Genomic DNA, 20,615 nt, shown 5'->3' on the forward strand with positions numbered 1-20,615 from the left:
TACGAATGAAACTCTGACAGCATTCAGGTATATGTTGTAATTTTTCACTCTAGCTATTGCACTCCCACTTCTCCCAACTCCTGGTGTCACCACAAAAGCCAACTCTATATTTGTGGAGTAACTGTTTAAATTTCCCCTTGCTCCCCAACATCAGTCCATGTTTCACTTGTGAAAGTAAAACTGCCTTACAGTGCCTGTCAAAATGTTTTGTTTTATTTCATGCTACTCAGAGTCTATAAATCCACCTGCAGTTCGTCGCTCCAGAACAACATGTGATTAAAAAAAAAGTCACTTCAAGATAATGAAAACGTCATGGATGGAAGGACGTTTAAAACAGATGCCATATTGTCAGCTTGTGAACAAAATGGAGACAATTATTGAGGGTTAACATCCAGCAGGAAAAGTTGGAGAGAGCAGCAACTGAGCTGTTTAATAATGTAACTTGGAGAAGCTTTTTAGTGACAAAGGATACATAAAAATTAGGGTCACCATGTTGATGTGTTATTTCAATTAAATAATTGTAAATTTTAGCGTGTTAAATGATTTTCATGCAATTACTTACATGCATTTTCCTTTTTTCTATATAAAGGCCTTTGTTTTTGGTACATCCGTGAACCTGATGCTCAAACAACATCGACTAACAACATTGATGGAGAACAAAGTTGCTTCTCTTGGGCTACTGGGGGTTAATATTTGCTCCAAAAATCAATCTGATGGGATGATGGAAAAGACTATTGTTGTGTGCAAGTTGTGCAAAAAAAGAGTTAGCCTTTTGCCAGAGCTACTCGGGTACCATCTCAATGCAAAACATCTTGCAGTAGCACAGACGTCCCCAACGCTAACGTCAGTGTCTGCATTGCTAAAGAAGCATTTTTTCAAAGAATGACCAAGAGTTCCTGAAACACTTGAGAAGCTGATATCTATGATCCCTGGAAATGTTTTAAATGTACCATTAAATGGCCTAATTCTATAGTTCATTGTTTGTAAACAAGGATTTGTTGCTTTGCACAAATCAGATGGTTGAATAACCCAAATAACAGATTAAAAATATCTTAGTTGTTGAGCTCATGTCTATTTACCTGATCTTTAAAAAAAAAATGTCTATTTGGTTTTTGATTGAAATGCAGTTGATTAATTACAGATCCTGCTCGAATAAATATTTAAATCAGGACCACCCACTAATAAAAATTAAAAAACATGGTAATGGAAATCAATATCAACATACCTGTTAAACTTTATGCTCTTAAGATCTGAGTTTGCCTTGGACATCTGGCTGTTGAATGACGGCCTGACTGTGACACAAAGTGTGGACACAGCTCTGAGCTCTTCCTGCTCTTAAATCCTGGGTTCTAATTGGAATATAATTCTACACAAGATGGGACAGACAAACCCTTTTTGTTGTCTGAGGAGAAATCCAGCCACATTCCCTGTTTAATTACAGCATGGACACTGTTTACTTTCAATAAAAGGAGAAGAGGTGACTTCTGTTTCCTTTTTGTAATAAAGTAACTTGCATCTTGAAACAATAAAAATCACATGAAGCTATTAAAAAAAACAAAAAACATTTTAAAAGGAACATCCATGCAGCTGTGGAGAATGGCAGGGTTCCACACTTTTTGAAAACAGACTCAACATCATTGCCTAAAAATAAAAGTGAGTAACCTGTTTTAATAGCATGACTCAGAAGACATATTTTAGTGTCCAAAATGTTTCAATTACTGATAAAATAATTAAAAAAGACATCTCTCCTACTGCTTCATGTCACCACTACAGGATAATATGGGAATTAAACCCACTAGCAGCAACAAAACCCCAATGAGACCGCAGTGCTGCAGCAATTCTGTGCAGGTCTCTGTCATCTGACCAGCTGGATGTGTGGAAAGAAACCTGTTAAGGTATTATTTTGCTTTCTTCATCTGAAACTAACACTTCAGATGTACTGAGGGACATACTGAGGGACCAAGTTCTCACCATAATCTTGTAAAGATTTAGTGATACTAGACAGAATTGCACATTTACATTAAGGATCTACGTAATTACATCAGTGCATGATCCCTGGGAATGTTTTAAATGTACCATGAAATGGCCTAATTCTATAGTTAATTGTCTGTAGACAAGGATTTGTGCCCCCTTGGAATTGCTTTTTTCTCCTCAGCTTCTTCCAGAGCACTAAGCCAATTTTGCATGACCATCCTGGATGTATTAAGTATATAATGTGTTCATTTCTTGAAAATGTGTCAGTGGAGATGGTAACTAATGACAATCGTAAGGCCTGAAATTTTCAGATGGAAGAGGAAACGTTTAAGACTTGTACATGTTGGCCTGTCCAGAGATGTATGAGCTGACAGAAAAAACTTAACACAGCAAACAAAAGAAAGCTAATTAATGGGAGCAGATTAAGCAGCCATCCAAATTACAGTTGTAATTTTCTAAATGTGCTGAGTGCCTACCTTTTGCTGAACTGTGAGGGCTGACTCCATGCCAAAAGAGCAAAAGGTTTCCTCTGACCTTACTTTCATAAACTCAACCTGCTGCAGGTAAGTAGAAAATCAAACATAGAAATCGGAAAGGGCAAAAATAAATATGAAATCAATAAAATGAATAAATTAAAGAATGTAAGTGTACTGTAGTAAGTTCAGTTAATACATTTATTTCAGTTAAAATAGTTTTATTTTTTATAAATATTCAGTAAATCTGAACATTGTCAACTTTGACCTTAACTTTTTTTTATAACGCCTGTAAATTAATTTCACATTGTTTTCAGAAATGCCAGTGCAAGCTGTACGGTATGCTCTTGTTTTGTAATTTTGTCCTCACTCACAAAGCAGTGATACTGTTCAGAATGACTTTTTTATTTATTCATGTATGTATTTTCAGGGCGTGATCAGTTTTCTCTTTGCCCTCTCACAGTCTATATTGTCTGTCTTTAACAATAACTGAATTAATTAAAGAATAATAATGAACTAAAATAAAGATTTAAAAGCAAAATTTTGCCAGTTGAACAGTGTACTCTGGCTTGTGTGTTAGACACATTCAACTTTGCTCCTTTGACATTAGTTAGAAAAAAGTACAGAAAGTGCAGTTTTGTTTCTATCCATCACTTTCTTAAAACAGCAATCTGCACAACCAAAATGACACATTAAAAACGGAAATGCACATCTAAACTCTGCAGAAAGAATAACATATTATTTTAAAAACATTATGTAGAGAGTTTGAATACCATCATTCCCATAGCTTGACTGTCAGAGTCTGGCACAGATACAACTATGGAAACACAGAGCAATTTTAAGTGTTTTATTGTAAAAAATGATTGTGATCTTTCTCTTGAGAGGTTTCAGAAGAATGGTGCTCAGGAAGGTGGACTGGAAGGAACGAGAATTGATGTATGACTTGTCCTTGAGATTAAGATAGAGTGAGCGTTTCCCAGGAGGAAGATAAGTTCCAGCTGCAGAGGCATGCACAGACATTTTGGGGGACAGGTGCTTAAGTGGAAAAAAGGGGCACCTTGTGCTGTTAGGAACCACTGGCTGCCTTAGTGTGCGATTTATTGCATGCACAGCTTGAACACAGTGGCGCAACTACACATTATTCAGGTGGATGCGAAAACCTAGATCGGCGCCCCCCCCCCCTCTCCCCCCGACCGAGGGAAGGAGCGTCAGGGTGAAGGAGCGACGCCCCCTCAGCTCACCCCCTCACCCCCCCGAGGCAACGATACGTGAAGGGTAAAACTCGCTACATTTACCTCGTTATGTGCGCGAGGTGAAGGAGCGTAAGGCGCGCAAAAGTGTACGGGAAAACATCATCGGCGCGCCGCCCCCTCCAGACGTGGTTTTGGCGCCCCCTCTGGTGCTGCACCCATATGCGTTGCATGCCCTGCATACCCACTTTTTGCGCCACTGCTTGAACATTATGTGTATGTAGTTATTCCAAATAGGTGTGCACCAGTCGATCAGCCGGCTGATCGATTGGCCCCAATTTCTTTCATTTTGGGTTATCGATCAATACGTGTGAAACCAAACTTATCTCCCCCACTGGCCCCATTTTTCTCCGCTGTGAGCAAAGACTGACTGACGCAGGTAACGTGTGTGGTTATCAATACACATTGACAACCATGTGAATTGTTATCAATAGTCACCTTAGATTTGTCAAAGTAGCAACTTTGTCTCTATAATTAGGGACCCTACAGACCACTTTAGTGACTTTTTTTTTTCTTAAAGCGACTAGCGACAAATCTAGTGACTTTCTTCTGAGTTTTTGGAGACTGGTGACTGTGTGAGAAGAGGGTGCACCTGACTTGCTGCACCAGCAAGCACGCCTTTTTGTCCTCCTGTCAGCTTTGCATGCAGCATGTACACAATGAAGGAGGCACACAATGGGACATGTCAGCAAAAATGTGGGCTACATAGGCTATTAAATCCAGCAATGCAGCCTCTGACCACACACACTTGAATGTAAAAAAAAATAATAAGGAAAATAGTATAAAAGATTTCAGAACGGCACTTTTCTTGTCAAAAGGAAAAAAGGCAGGTGCTCTAGCAGCAGCTAGTGTCTACCTGTGCATGTTCAGAGACGCAGTGACGATAATGAGAGAGTCCTATGGAAGGAGGCTGAAGCTGGAGGCTGACATGGAAATCAGTTAGGAAAGAGGAAGGAACAAAAGGACCAACTCAGAACAAGAAGTTCTGGAAATAAGGGAACAGGAACAACAGGTAAGAACAAGTGAAGAGAATAAATAATCTCAACGGCTGGTGCATCAGTTTACCAATGAGACGCAGAGAGCAACCCGTCCACTCTCTTATTCCTCAGTCAGCCTTTAGTAGCCTTCTGACAAGTCTTGATGACTTGCAGTTGCAGGTAATAGAACCTGCCATCCATACCTGCAGAGAAGTGACAACACCAGCACACTTATAAGCAGGCCAGATCCGCGCTCAGACTCGCGGTTATGGCAATGATGCCGTTTTCTATGACCGATAAATAACTCTCTCCACCATTAACCCTGGAAATTGTAGATTTATGAATTCTTTCTCAGCTGACTACTTACAATTAATTAGCTAACTACTGCTTTGAGTAAATGGTTGTGTTCTCAATACAAGAACGCAAAGACGGAAAGATAGGAGCATTCATCAATCTGCAGAAGATCAAACTAGTTGATCTTGTTAAGAGGAATTTTGTCAACTGATTCCAAGTCCCCCACTTTTGCTTTTCTTCTGGTTTGTGTTTTATTGTGTTGCTGTGTTCAACATCTCTCTAGCTTGCAGTTTTGATGGCATAGCATGTCTCTAATTGTTCCGATGGGCCTTTCAGCCTAATGAGGTGTTTGCCTCCCATTATTATTCAGCTGCAAGCAAACTAAGGCATTTGAAACGGTTAAGGTCAGACTGAAAGATGCGAAGTAAAGGTAAGTTAAAAGAGTTGTGGGTAATATCAAGAAAGAAGAAATACGACACTGACAACAAGAAAAAAGGTGAAAAAAGAAAAATAAGGGCTAGAACTGGGATGAAAGTGAAACAGGAGGCAAGAATAGAAAAAAGGCGAAGGAGAAAGAATCTGGTGTTATTTATGCCTCCCTTGGCACTCGTTTTTACCTTTTTTTCCCCCCGCGAGCTGTTTTACATCGCCGATCTAATTAAATCAAATAAATCACAGGCCATGCGCACACACATACACAAGCAAGCGCACAACAACCCCTTCTGATTCCCGGTTTGTGAACATCTCCTTTCCCTCTTGCCCTCCACCCAAGATTGAATAAATCTTGATTATGGTGCATTACACAGCATATCATTCATGTTGTTTATAGGACTAAAATATGCAAACAGACTGAGGGCATAAAAGTGATCGATGCTCAAATGACTCCTTTTTCTCTCTTGGCTTTTCATCTCTTACGCAGAACCAACCAGTGTCACTTGAACGTCTTGTGTGCCAGATAATATCATGCAGTTCTGGTATAATTTGACCAGATAATTTTTCAGTTCAAATCTTTATTTTTAACAACAGAATAAAAACTCTCACCAGTTCCTAAAAGTAAGTAGGTCAGATGAACTATATCACGTCACACTACAGTAGATTGTTGTCAGTTTAACAGCATGTACGTTAAAATTTAGGAGAATTGCATGAAAAATGAAAAACATCCACACAGCTTTCACCTGGACAAGAAACGTAAGTAACAGCCAATCTTGCTCTCTACATCTAATTTATCACATGTCCATAAGCCAAATGTGAGGCCTCTATGGCTGTTTGCTGTTCTGGATATGTATCAATATGGGAAATACATTAATCAGTGGCCTTACAGAACAAGCGGAGATGGATAAGCTGCCTTTTCTAAACTTTCTTTAAATTCACGTAACTCCGTCAGTGTATAGCGAGGAAGAAAGTTAACCAGCAATGCAACATAGAACATGTTAAAAATATGCTGAAGGAAACATCTGATTGTTAGGAGTGGCAACTCAAATGCTCTTAGAAAAGAAATGCTTGCTGCTGGGTTTGGGGCTGGAAGTGGCATCTGAATAAACCAAAACTTGTGGTGAAAAAATAGAAATATAAACAACTCATTCTTGCCATCGAGCAGGATGGTAGAAGACTGATGATGAGGGCTTCTTTTGTGACCATCTATGCACCATGCAGTCAGGTCGTTGATCTTGAACTCCTCTTTCTGCCAACGTACTCCGAATGTGAGGCCATTTGTGTGAAGGCTAAAGCTTAGTTGAAATCCCCCTGTTATTAAGAAAACGATAAATTGTTTCAATGAAGTTAAACAACGCCTGTAGGCATAAAAAAACATCTGAGTCAAAAATTTTGAAAATGACGTTAAAACCAATAAGTGGCATAAAAACTAATTACTAAAAGTTTCAGCTCCTCATTATGCCTTCACAGAGTAGTGAAGACATTGTTTTGCATTTTATCTTCAATTAAAAATGTATATGTTTTGCTTGTACTTAATTAAATTTAAAACTTATACAATATAAAAATTACCTTTTCAATTATGTGTTTGTCCATAAAACCTTAGATTAGAAAAGGTTGTTGCAGTTTTTTTTTTTTACCACGACTGTTTTGTATTGCATGTCCTTTTGCTGTCTCAAAATGATTTATGTTTTTTATTGTCTTTTTAATGCCAAGGCATTTTATAAGATCATTTACTAAATGACCATCTTGACTTTTGAGACCTTATTAAATCTAATTAGCTGTGCTGTACCTGGGAGATTTCTTGAAATTATTATTCTGAGGCAAGTTGGTCAATGCTTTCATTAGGGCTGCAGAGGGATTCTCTGACACAAAATGCATGAATATACAGTAAATGGCAGCTACTAAAGCTGCAGTTTATTTCCAGGTCAAAACCGCCTCCAGTCCGTCTTTCTACATCGAGGAAGCAAGTTCAACTACAATGTGTAGATGATAAATCAAAGCTACATTTCAGAGTCCAGACCTCAGGTTGAATATTAAATGTAAAACACAACAGCATAATTATAAAAAAAAGGACTGTACTTAGTTGGAGTGGTACTTTGCTGGCTTTAACCTTAACACTCTCTCAAACATAAAATTTGTAAGCTGTTTCATGTTTGTGAGGTTGCAGCTGAAGGAAACACAAGACAACACCACATTAAGGAAGGACTAAGAACAGCAAATCCTCACAAACAGCTCATAATTACTGGCAAACGTGGAGGTCAGAAGGTCGATGTTTGCCATCTATGGATTCTAGGTACCTCACAGTCCTGAGTTGAGCATTAACTCTGCATGCCAGAGTACTCAGTGTCAAACACACGGCAATTTGTCTGAGAGGGAATAATAACACTATACAATTAATAAGCGCCATTTGTTTTGGCCTAAACAAGCATGAAACCATTATTTCTTCTCACTGACAACTTGATCTAAATCCTAATACAGAACAACATAAAATGTAAGGAGTTGTGAATGTTCTGTAATATGTCTTTTGACATGTCTGTTTATGCAGACAAAGTCAAACTACTTTTATCTTTTGCTGAGCATTAAACTAATTTGATCGTTGTAAATGTATCCTACATTATATGGCTAATCATCCTGACATGACAACATGCACACTCATAAATACAGTTTGATGGAAAGCCAGATTAAGGGGTGTCTTTGATTAAAGGAGACGTACAGTAGTGCAGAGGAATCAATGTTGTGTTTCTCTAGCGCTGACGAGGGCCAAATTGACAGGAAGGCTTCATTAGAATGAGGAGAGAAGAACAAGGCAGGGTTAATATCTTGACAGTGGCTGCTGAATGTCCTGCATCTATGGAGTTCAAGACTTACATGCATGATTCTCAGCGTAATGCTGCACAGAATAACAGCTAATGGACTGCTTGATTAATTTAGAATAATTCATGATTCCACAGAAGTAGTTTGAGCGAGCACAGATTGGTTGCATTTTGATTCAATATCTTTGGGGCGATCAGTTTCGTAGAGGAAGGAATCTGACTACGTAATCATTTTACATTCATTCAACTTCCTTTAATGTCTACTTATTTGTCTTCACTATGAGACAATGAGGCTGGATTACAATGTACAGACACTGTATAATTAAACTTACTTTCCCAGAACATTGAGTTTACTTTCTAATAAATCACACACTTTCCTGGGAACTCCTTAAAACCTATTGGTTACTTTTATTTTTCTAGAATTTATCAGTTTTATTCTTGGAATTCACCAAGAAGCTTTAAAGAGAACTAAGTACGAAGTACTTTAGCTGGTTAAAACGTGACCTTCCAAAAATCACCTGCAAGGTGAGCGCCTGACAATCTGCAATCAATAGCATTTACTAAGACGGGTACATTGACCCTTTCAAGGTCAATATCAAGTCAATATGTGCTAGTTTGTGTGGCATTGCAGCATTGCAAACTTCATCCAGCTATTGTTCTCCAGCTTCAAATGTCAAAAAAATCTATGCTGAAACAATTGCAAATAAATATTTTTGTTTATTTAGAATTTTGTTCTGGTATTTAGTTGAAAACCAATTTATTTCTAGTTGTGGAAAAACATGTACATGTACCACTTTATCCGTGAATCTCTGTAAAGACGAAAATAAAACATCATGTAACACACTGGTCCTCTCCGTACCAGTTTGCAAACACATGAGATGGCAAAAAAAAAAGACAAGCAGTGAGGGAGAAGATTATCTCCTAGATAAAAGATTCAAGCAAAAGATGTCACCTGCCAGAGTAATGTGTTATTTACAGTTGACAGAAAATTGTGCAACAGTGAAATGAAAGAAAAATGTGGAAATGTCTTGCTTGTAATGCAAAGCTAGAAATGTGACGTATTGTCCAGATGAAAGAGTAATTTAAGACCAGCTTTTGATCTTGGCAGTCAAACACCTCGCCGTTGTTTGATTGATCATCGAAAGTGGGAAGGATTTGTCATTCTGGATGGAATCTGAGCAGGTCATCAGGAATATGGCCTCACTGATAGGGTGTGAGACGATAAGAAGATTGAGGAAACAGAGAGTTAGATATTTATTTATGTATTATGTGCAACTTCCTTTTAGAGAAATTTATCTCCTGATTGCTTTCTTAATCATGTTGTGTTGGGTACTGAGCGCCCTGCTGAGCGGTTGTCGTGTCTTTTGCTTACAGAACCGTTTTGGATTTCTCCAACCTATTACTCTCTTTTGAAGTCAAACCTTTGATTGTGTCTGATTTATGAATAGGTCTTGTAGGTTTTATTGTCGTTTGTGCCTTTTGGTTTAGCGTATGTGTGTGTGTGTGTTTCGCTCTGATGCATTGAATCTATCTGTGAACTGCGGTAGCTTCAGCTCAGCAGGGGCCTCTTGGCCACTCATCTATCTGCCCAGTCTATGCTGCTGGGCGCAGATACTGCGATTCTGATTGGCAGTCATTACCAAACCCCGGTGGGAGGACATGCCTCATTGGAGAGCAGATTTCAGGGACGGATTGAAAATGAGGGATAAAGCAGTTTGTGTCGGTGTTTGTTTGTTGCCCGAGTGGATTTTATTGACGACACTGTGGTGCACTTAAAATAAGGCGACACTTTAGCATGATTCATGAGCACAGTGTTTGATGTCTTAAGATATGAGCCAAGCTCTCAAGTGCAACTTTGTCCTGCCTGGCTTCTGGCTTCCTGTGCATATCTGTGAATCAATGACTATATATATTTGCCCACTTCTCTCTGTGTGTGTATGTGAGCGTGTGGTCTGGGCGTGCCTCTCATCATGCCTTTTTAAGTAGCCGGGCACTTTAAATGGAAATGTTCTTGACATTTAGGAGGAGATGTAATCAGCGGCCATTAGAAGGCAGCTGATTTCCTCTTTAGAGCTCACTCACGCCATCTCTCTCCTACTGCTTCCCTCCCCCTCTTCCCTTTTTCCATCTCACCACGGTATGCCATTTCATTCTCACACTTGATTTATTTCAGCTTCCTTCACATTCTGCTGGCTGGTCCTTCTCTCTCCCTCAATCTAATTTACCTGTACACTGTTCCCATCTCACCCTATTCTTCCTCCTCCTTCAAGTTTGTCTTTGGCCATCAGGGCATCGTAGTTCAAGAATAGATGCTTGATTTAATTTAAACAGTGTTTTTTTTTTTTTTTTGCTTTCCATTTTATGTCATCATCAAGGCTCATTCTCAGAGCTACATTGTATCTCAGCAAATATTGCAAAACAGTGAATCACAAGAAAGAAGTTCTTTTTCTTGGTAGAAGACTGAGATAAAATAAAGTATTAGTGGTGCTCTTTCAGTTCCTGCCAGTCGTTGTATAGAATTGACAATAAATAAAAGCAGTATACCTATTGGCAAACCTGCTCCTGAAAAAATAATTTGTCTGCTTGAGATTGTAAGTTGCATCCTGTAAATACAATGACTCACTTAGATTTTTTTTTTTTTAATTGTTAGGGTTCTACAGTTAAACTTACTACCAGCAGATAACTTTATAACTCTCTTCACTTAGGTTAGACCAATATTTATTTTAACTTCACACTTTGAAAATGAAACAACAAATAATTAATGAACAACAACAATGTTTTTGTCATCCTAAATTATGGAAACTTTTCACCACCATTATATTTTGTTTTGAATCACACAAACACACCTTGGACGTAAACTTTAGTGTTTAAAGCTGTTTTTATGCTGGTTATAACCAGCAGAATTATTATAATTATTATAGTTTAGGTCTTGTACACATGGAGACCATTTTAGATGTATCCACAAATGTTTTTCATCTTTTAGGCTGTGTGAACACGGGGTCCATCTCTCGCTCTATACGACTCTCTCACAAATAACAAACATGGCGCCGTTTTTATTTAAGTCATTCTTTTGACAGTGTTACATCGCCACTGATTGACCCAACATACCTTCTACATCATTTTCTGTGGTTCTTGTCATGTGAAGGCACATTTTATCTTATTTGAGTACAAAAATATTTTGTGCTCAGAAACAAATTCTTCTTGATGCAGGTGAATAAAACTACAGGTGACATCAGATCTCAAAACGTGAGAGTTGCTAGGTGTGGATGTCCCCTCTCTATTTGAAGGTGAAAGGTTTCCTTAAAAAGGGCAGAGAAAATGAGTTTTAGTAGCCTGATAACCATTTGTTAAAAATCTAGAAGGATGAAGTAATTCATAATTAACTGCTGATTTAAATACTAATTGGTAGTTTTGTCAGACTTTCAAAGTGTGTGTTGGGTTTTTTCAGTGAAGTGATTATTTAATTTGCCTTTTTGATCAATTAAGTGTTTTTGATTTTGAAATGGAAAACCTTTTCAAGGATGGACGTGGTACATTTAAGAAGACTATCCTGTCCCAGAGTTGATCTTCTCTTAGTTGAACAGCTTGGGCCAACTGGAGCATAGAGAATCAACTCTAGATTTATCACAATCCAAGCCAATGAGAAAACCGTTCGTGCCGACACTGAGCCGTCAGTTGAGCTGGGAGACGAGGTTGTAACCACACGTCCACAGAGACCAGTGAGAGTTAAAGCAGCAACAAATTGAAAAGAGCTCCATTCTCCCCACAGCAGATCTTCCCTGGTTGTGCTTAAGCAGGCTGATCAACAATCGGTCTCTGATTTTTATGCACTTTGATAGAGATTCTTAAAGGCTTTTGTAACTAAATGTTCAGGTCTGAGCAGTTGTTCACATGGAGGTGTGATATTATTTACAGATATACATCTCAGTAAATTAAATAGTCATTTACAAAAGGTTTACTTGTCAGATTAAAGATACATTTTTAAACAGGTTTTAAAAATACTTTGAATAAACTTCATGTTTCTCCATTAATCTTTTTTCTTGGTCTGTTGTAATATTCCAACCTTAAATTTCATGTTTGCATTTGCTCTTAGTGGAAAGTCATCATAACTAACAAAAACAATGTCTTGACAACATCATCCTGGAATTATTCTATGGGAAAAAAAAGGTAAAGTACATTGGTGTGCTCCAGAGCTTTCTTCTTCTGTGAAATATGAATAATTTCTGAGAACTGTGCAAATATGAAAGACAACAGGTTAATGCGGTGCATTCTTCAATTCATTGTTCTTACCAGTATCTGTATCTAGTTCAGACTCTTTCTCTTGTCCCTTTTCATGGCTGGGCCCAACAGTTTGGTGACACTTGTTCTTTAATGTATCATAATACATTTCAGAATATACATGGGTGTTATGGTATAGTCATTTAGAAACTATAACTAAGCATTTTCAAATATCAAAACAGGAGAATATCAGCCAAAAGCAACTTTTTCAATAATACCTTGTTGAGATGGAAATATTAAATTTGATTTTTCCTCCAGTAGCTGGATAGTTTATACAGCAGGCATTAAAATAAATCTCTGTTCTCTTTTAGTCCAAAGCAAAAGGATATTAACATTTTTTTTGCTCCCAAGTTATGTCACCATTGCAACATTTGTCAATAATGTTGCATATTGTTTGCTTTCCTAACATCATGTAGCCCTAATGTGAAGCCATTAATGCGCTACACTTATAGAGAAAAACAAGTGACTTCATGAAACCACCCTCAATCAGCATCAGTTCAGCTAACATTTACATAACACTGTACAACAAAAGCAATCTCAGTGTATTGTGTAGCAAACAAAAGTATCACATTTGTTTCTTTTCATGCACCACCCCAAAAATGCCTTATGTTATCACTCTACTTATTTCTTTTCTGAGAAGAGCACTAGAAAAGCCCTACAATCAAAACAAGCCCAAAAGAGCTGCAACTTCACAGTAAATAATCAGAAATGAAGGCGGTGGGTATTCATTTTTATTTCAGTTGACAAAGTACTTTAAACTTCACTTTTAATATCTTCTAAACTGTTTTTGCATTTAATCCTGCCTCCAGCAACAATTGTCATTAATCCCTTGAGTAATTTTTGATTAAATATGTAATTGTCAATACAAATTGTGAAAAATAGATTTTTGTTGTTAAATTTCATGCTTATTTGCACCGATTTATTTATCCAGTCATCCAAAACTAGAAGATATTCACCGCTGAGGATGCTCCACCAGGACGTACAGTGACAGGAAAGGAAGCTGACTCTGAAGCTCACATGTAATCCGTACAGACTCATTTATGTGTTGACTCATAAGGACAATCCTGAATTTGCTATTTTGTTTGGGAATGATCCCAAAAATAAATGTTACTAACAAAAAAAGAATGTACAGCAGAAACCCTAAAAGTCCAATTAGTTGAGTTTAGTAGACAGGTGACTGAATCAAACCAAATATAAACAGCGTGCTTTTTCTTAAATTTATCAGTGAAGAAACTATCTGTCCTGTTTTGCTCAGACTGGCTGTCAATCACCTCTCAGTAGAAACTTTCCACTCTTTCTGAGGCAGGTTTTTATTTGATTTGGGACCCAGCAGAGTCTCCATTAGGCTGAAAGCCGTCACATGGCAGTTTGTGTCAAGACACCCACATGTACCTGCATGCAGTCACGACAGCACTTTGTACTGGAGCTGTTATTTCTGTACTTTGTGTTGTGTGGTGCAGTTATTGCCATCAGAAGTGCTCAGCCTGTTTCATATATATATATATATATATATATATATATATATATATATATATATATATATATATATATATATATAAATATTTTTTTTACCTGACTTTCAAAGGTTTGTAATCAATCATTACTTATCTTTATTCTCATTATGAACGCAGTAGAAACTCAAAATAAGCTGAAATAAAACAAGGAGACATGAATGAGGTAAATGAAAAGAATGATTAATAATTTTCTTTCTGGAACGATGCATCAGAAATGGCTCCTAAATGCATCTGATTAGGTGTTTGATTTCTGTTTTGTATTATTTTGACTGATCCAACAAAAGCCTTCAGGATTGTCAGACATTATGCGGCAACACTTGACCATTAGTTCAGATGCTTAATGTCGCCATTAATTTAAAGCCATGGTTGTTGCTGCTCAGTCTGTTTTTTTTTTGTGTGTGTGTTTTTTTTGCAATCTTCTTTAATCAAGATGGTACAATTAAAGAACGGGAGCCTGATTTCATTTTGCAGTCCCAGCGTCATTACCGCAGCATCTTAGGAAACAAATCTAGCAGTGAACGGTATTTATTAGCACATCTTAATTAGCCCCTTCCAAGACAATCCTAAAAATGCTTTATATGATTCTTTTTTTACATGCAATTTGCTTATGAAAACATGTTATCTTAATATTTTAAAGATTGTTTTGCCCTGTCTACCCCCATGTTGAAAAAGCTTTGTTATATCAGTCCAAGCTTGAAGAAATAAAGCAAGTTTTATCCCATGGAAAGAGATTGTTTTTGAATAATAGAAATGGCAACAAACAGGTGGATGAATAATCTAATTAAATATGATAAACAGCAGGGAGATTAGCAAGTGTCACAGAGGTTTGGATGTTCTTTTGTTTGATTTCAGATCACAGGATGAGTGCCAAATTTACGGAAAGAAACTGTGTTTAGAAGTTAGATATGGCAGTAGTGAGGTGAAGTACACAAAAAAACCTAAACACTTATGGAAAGTCAGGTCAGATGAACGTGCAGCCCCAAGGAAGAAAAAGCTCTGAAGTAATGAGACAGTTTTGTGTTTGAGAAGAGAAATTGTAAAGCTTAAAAATAAACACAGATAGAACAGATATACTGATGTGATTTTTATTTTTTGCATAGTATCAACTCTGCACCTACAAGTGTCTTCTGTGTCATTGTGTTAAGCTTCAGGCTAAATAATAATAATAAAAAGAACAAAGCAACACACACTGGATAAAATAGTAAAGTTAATCTATTTTCTGTGTGTGTGAGAGAGAGTGATAGACGTAGAAATAAAGACTTGAGGCAACTGATGGATTGAAGGTCAAGGAGATTTATTTATTTCAATTCCAAACAATGGTGAAGATGTGATTTTTTTCTTTATCATTTCAACCTTTCTGGTTATTTAATTTAGCTGTCAGCTATAAGGGTTTCCATCCACTTGGATATTACCTTTGAATTTAGTTTCATTTGGCTACCTGCATGCTCATGGGGTGGCTACAGAGGTAACAGGAAACAGACACCACCTTTGTGAAGGTAACAATTAAGCCAAAATAGCTGCCAGGTTCATAATTCACATCACCGTCACACCATCGCACACCCAAGGCGTTTAAGTTGCCAGCCGGTGTTTCTGGTTGAAATGTCTCATTTCACTCACACTGTTTTTCCAAATCGATCCTCCATCAACTCATAATTTCTATTCATGGCTGAGATGAGACAAATGCTGACTTTCATCTTTGAAATATATTTATTAAGATAGAGTTTAATGCACTAAAAGCAGATGTAAATAATTAAAATGACTATTTTTCTCTGGTAAGAATGTGCACAAACGCCTTAAGAAAATTTGGTTGTGGTGACCTCTTTGGCATTTTTTTCTGAAGTTCTCTACTAGTGAGCTTTGGAGGGATTTGTTATTTTTTGTTCCTTGGTTACCATCCTCTACTCTGTATTGAGCAGCAGGATAAACCTGAGTCCTTTTCAAACTTTCAGTTCCTCTTTTTGTTAATATAAATTGTCCTAATTGAAGCAATGACTGAGGTTTCTTCCAGTTTGAAGCGAGGCTAATAAAAGTAGAACTCTCTCTTTCTGTGCGAAGAGTATACGCAAGTAAATAGATATTTATAAAGTTTAAGCTAAAGCTTCCTCCACACTAACCTAAAAAATGTAATTCACAATAAAAGATCTACATTTACTTACTTATTTATTTTAGTGCCATTGTTATGGTTGTTTTGAGCAAAAATGTAATAATGTGGGATGTTTTTGAGTAAATGTGATAAACTGCTTCTGCAATATACATTTAATTGCAGTTTAAGGCATTTTTACAGAGCTTTCCCAGGAGTTTCAGTAATGATGGGGGTTCTAGATGCCAAGCTTGGCACGTTTTTATCTTTTAGATGTTTATTTTACGGAGGTTGTTTCTCTGTCTTCTTGTCTATCAACAATTATAAATTTAACAATATAATCGTGCTGATGTTTATTGAAACAAAATTGTGGCTGGTCATGACTATTTTTCTATTTCATGCAAAAGAGAGACCCAAATTACCACAATTTCCTATTCTACATTTAAAGGCCTTAAAAGTGACATTAGAGTCATTTATACACTATGAAAGTAAGTCAAAATGACAAGAGAAAGTCGAAATGCTGCCGCTGACATGAAGAACTGCAACAACTGTGGTTTGTGTAATCGAGCAACTTTCTACGTTAGAGCAAGATTTAATAACAGCAACAAGAAAGTCCTTCACATATGCATTATTTTCACAGAAATGACAAAAAAACATATTTAATAACTCACACTTTTCCTTGGCATCAATGTGACATATGATCATTGCATGCCTTCTAAGAACAAGATTTTTGCTGTAGGTTGAGAAAGGCTGGATGAATGCAGCTTAAGCCTGCTGTCTCATCGATCACTGCTGGAAGAAATTTAATTCATAATTTCTCAGTGAACCTGTGCACAAGCTCCATTAATAACGAAGCGTTTCACTGTACGTTGTTTACCCTGACGTTAAATTTGCTCTGCCTCTTTTTTTCTTTCCTTCCACTTTTTAACCGTTCAGAAGTGGAAGCCAGCTGCAAACACAGGCCAGGACTTATTATGGCCGTTTCAGCAGATATAATGAGCTAGTTATTTAAAATTTGTCTCTTTTGGCATACAGCAGATACTGAACAACATTAGCATTCATATGGAGTCGGCTTCTAGACCCACGATAAATTAAAGGCTAATATCCCCTGGTTTGTTTTTGGTTTCCACCAGCCCTCGAGGGAAATATATCTCTTTAGCTGATGAATTCTTAAGACTACTCAGATTTTTACAGCTTATCTGTTACGCTATGACACCGACGATCGTAGGTAATCCAAAAAATAAAAATAAAAAATCCATAGCATCCTGTTCTTTATTATCATAATGGAAAAAAGCAGCAGCTTAATGCAATGAATGTTTCAGACTTTTGAAACAGTTGACTAGTTTTTTTAAATGTCATCCTGTCCTTGTCACAATTTATTTATGTTGATACATTACAACAATAGGACCGATGTTTGACTAATTTAAAATGTCACTGATATTGGCAAATAGATATTTGATACATGTTCTTACAAAAATGAACCAAAACTTTTATAAAATTAGCTCGCAGTGCTGTGGTTGTGGCTTGAATGTTTGTCATGATCACTTTGTTTAGCTTAAGAGACAGAAGAGAAATTGCAAAAGACAGAAAATATAGAAAGAAAACCAAATAAGAGAAAACTAAACATATTTTCTTTATTGTACTCAGGCACTGCTTACTCTGCTGGATGTCTGAATGACTACAAAACAGCCAATGAATTTTTATTACAGCTCCAGTCTGTGGCTGACTGAAACATTTATTTTACTAACAAGACAATATATTGATTAAGCATTCCTCACAATAAAACATGTGGAAAGACTTAGAACATTTTTATGTGCTATATTGCGATTGTTATATGTGCTGTGGATTTTTAATGTAACTTTTTTGAGAGAGCAAATGTGTTATCATAAATTTAAAAACAATTTTACAACACTTTCTTTTTTACTTTCATTTAAGGTTTTCACCAGAAGGGGAGAAAAATGTTGTGTTTTCAGTGAAAAGATGTTTACAATAATGTGACACTTGCCAATAAAATGACATCAGACTGATATAGTGCTTTATTAGGACACTCACAGATGCTTTGCATGAAATCAGTCATTGTTGATGCTTGTTTAGTGAAAGGAATCAACCTGCAGAGGTTTCTGGGACTCTACTCAAATTGTTTTTAATATAACTTTTGTTTGTTTTTCTAAAATTCTTAATGGCACTACAGCAGCTTCCTTAATGGTGAAAATAAAAACACATTTCTGCTGAGTTTTCAACAAATGTATTGAGACTGCTCTCTGGTATAATTACCCAGCAACATGCTCCATCTTTATCCTGGCTTTATAAACACAACTATATAATTGTATTTCCACAAAAAACTAAGGAAGGATAGGTTTATATGGATGAGTTTATAGAATTTTGTTTCATTGTGGGTCAAAAGACATGTGCAGTGGAACCCAGTGTGGACATTCAGATTTTGTAAAAATATTCAGATTTTTACTAAAATAATCTCTTTCTAAGCAGCAGATCTGGTGGCTATTGTACGGAAGAGGATTAGGGCCAATAGGAAAAAAAACATTCTGACTTTAATCTCAGAATTCTGAGACTATTGATTTGAATAAACAATATTTTCTGTTCAAGTAGTTTGAGTTAAATTTTAAGGGTAAATGCTACAAATATTAATCAGTTAATTGCCTCTACTATGATTAAACTTTCTGTTTTTCTTTTTAATATGTGAATGGGTTCTCCAAAACAAATAGCAATAAACTATTACTTAATAGGGGTTTGCTCTAAAAGCAGAAGGTGATGGATGGATGGTTGGTTGGATGTATGGCCTGGTATTCTGTAAAATAGATTTTTGTACACTACATCATGTTGCATGTTAGTCCCTCATCAAATACAGCTTAAAGGGCAACAACTTAATATAACTGATAAAGTAAAACCGTGAAGGTAGAAAATGAAAGTGGTCCAAGTAACCAATTAGTTATAGTTTTTCTAGGGTCTAAACCAGGGACCAGTTTTACAGGGACACTGGTTCCTGTTGACCCCTGTCTGGAACCACCCATGCTTGGCAGGAGTTTTAAAGGACCAACCTTGTTAATTATTATTTTCTAGAGACATAATGTAACCTTTTGTCTTTGAATCAAAATCACCAATCTGCTTCATTTGTCGTAGAACAAGCTAGACACATTCATATATCTTACTTTCAGTGCTTATAAAATAAATTGCAATAATGTTTATTATTTAAAGGCGCTGAAAGAACCATTTGCTGTAGTAAAACGGGTTGTATATGAATACCTCACAAAGTGGCTATAAGTAATTGCACTGCAAAGTAGCATTGGTGTTCAGAACCACAAAAGTTTTTGCACTGCGACCATATGTCCATATGAAAATGCTCTACACTGATCTAAATCTCAGGGAAAGGGCAAGATGGATGTTCTCTCACTAAACAGCTGCATTCAGTCTGAAGTGAAGAAGGCGTCTTTGTTAAAAGCTTTTATTCAGCAAAGAGATTCTTCTGGTACCTTGCCAGAGCTCTTTGGTAAAAGCATAATCAGTCAAACAGCATCACCACTGAGATAGGGTCTGTTTGTGATGGGAGTGCAGATATAAGGACTGTTTCTTATGGTTTGTCACAGCATGCAGTGCTCATTAGTATACCAGCATGGCAGCTCTGGGTCAGCATGAAGATTAATGTTTTGGATAGCTGTTTGGATTGTAGCCTTAATGCTCCTCTGCCAAATGAATGCCACAAGAAGAGATTGTGGAATTTTTCTGCAGTCAAGGGACATGCTCCATATGTGTGAGGGGGGGAAACACTCAGAATCCCATTCGTTGACTGCTAATGCAAAGGCTGCAGCTAGATAAGTAATTAGTAAATAATGCTTGTTAAGATATCTACTTATGTATATCTACATAAGGTCCAACTTGCTTGAATAGGGTTGGAGCCTCTTACTTGTAAAACCTTTATTTAACCTAAATAAAGATTAAATGTCTTTGTCACAAGTACGCTTAGACAAGATGGTAACAGCATAGAAGATTCACAAGATAAATGTGTGCTTAGATTAAAAACCATTGCAAACAAAGAATGAAACGGACTGCAAGGATTTCAACTCAAAGAAACAAGAGTTTCAAGCTGAAGTTCGATTTGTTCTCTATCTAACGCAACAACAAAAGTGAAACTGTGGTATTCATGGTTTGTAGATTGTGATCTTCCAACCTTTAAGACTTTGATCACTGAACCTAACTCATCATTAACGTTTGGGACTCTGTATTCATTCATTCCTTGGTTTAGTTTAGTTTCTTAACACTTGTGTTCGGTCCTTTGTGCATTTTGGTTTATTCTTAAATGCTAATGTCTTTTTCCCTTGCTTTTTGTTTCAACTCTCTGTGTACTCTCTCTTTAGCTTCCCTCAGTTTCCATGCCCTGCACTCTCCCACAGCTGCTTAGCATTACCCTAACCAGACTGACCTGGTTGCCATGTCACTAATCAAACCTCCTCTGTATTTTAGTGCCCTGGTTTCCAATGTATTGAGTGGTTGAATGTCCTGTTCTCCTTACACCTC

The sequence above is a fragment of the Poecilia reticulata genome, chromosome 9 (genome assembly GCF_904066995.2).
Source record: "Poecilia reticulata chromosome 9, P_reticulata-male-v2, whole genome shotgun sequence".
NCBI lineage: Eukaryota > Metazoa > Chordata > Actinopteri > Cyprinodontiformes > Poeciliidae > Poecilia > Poecilia reticulata.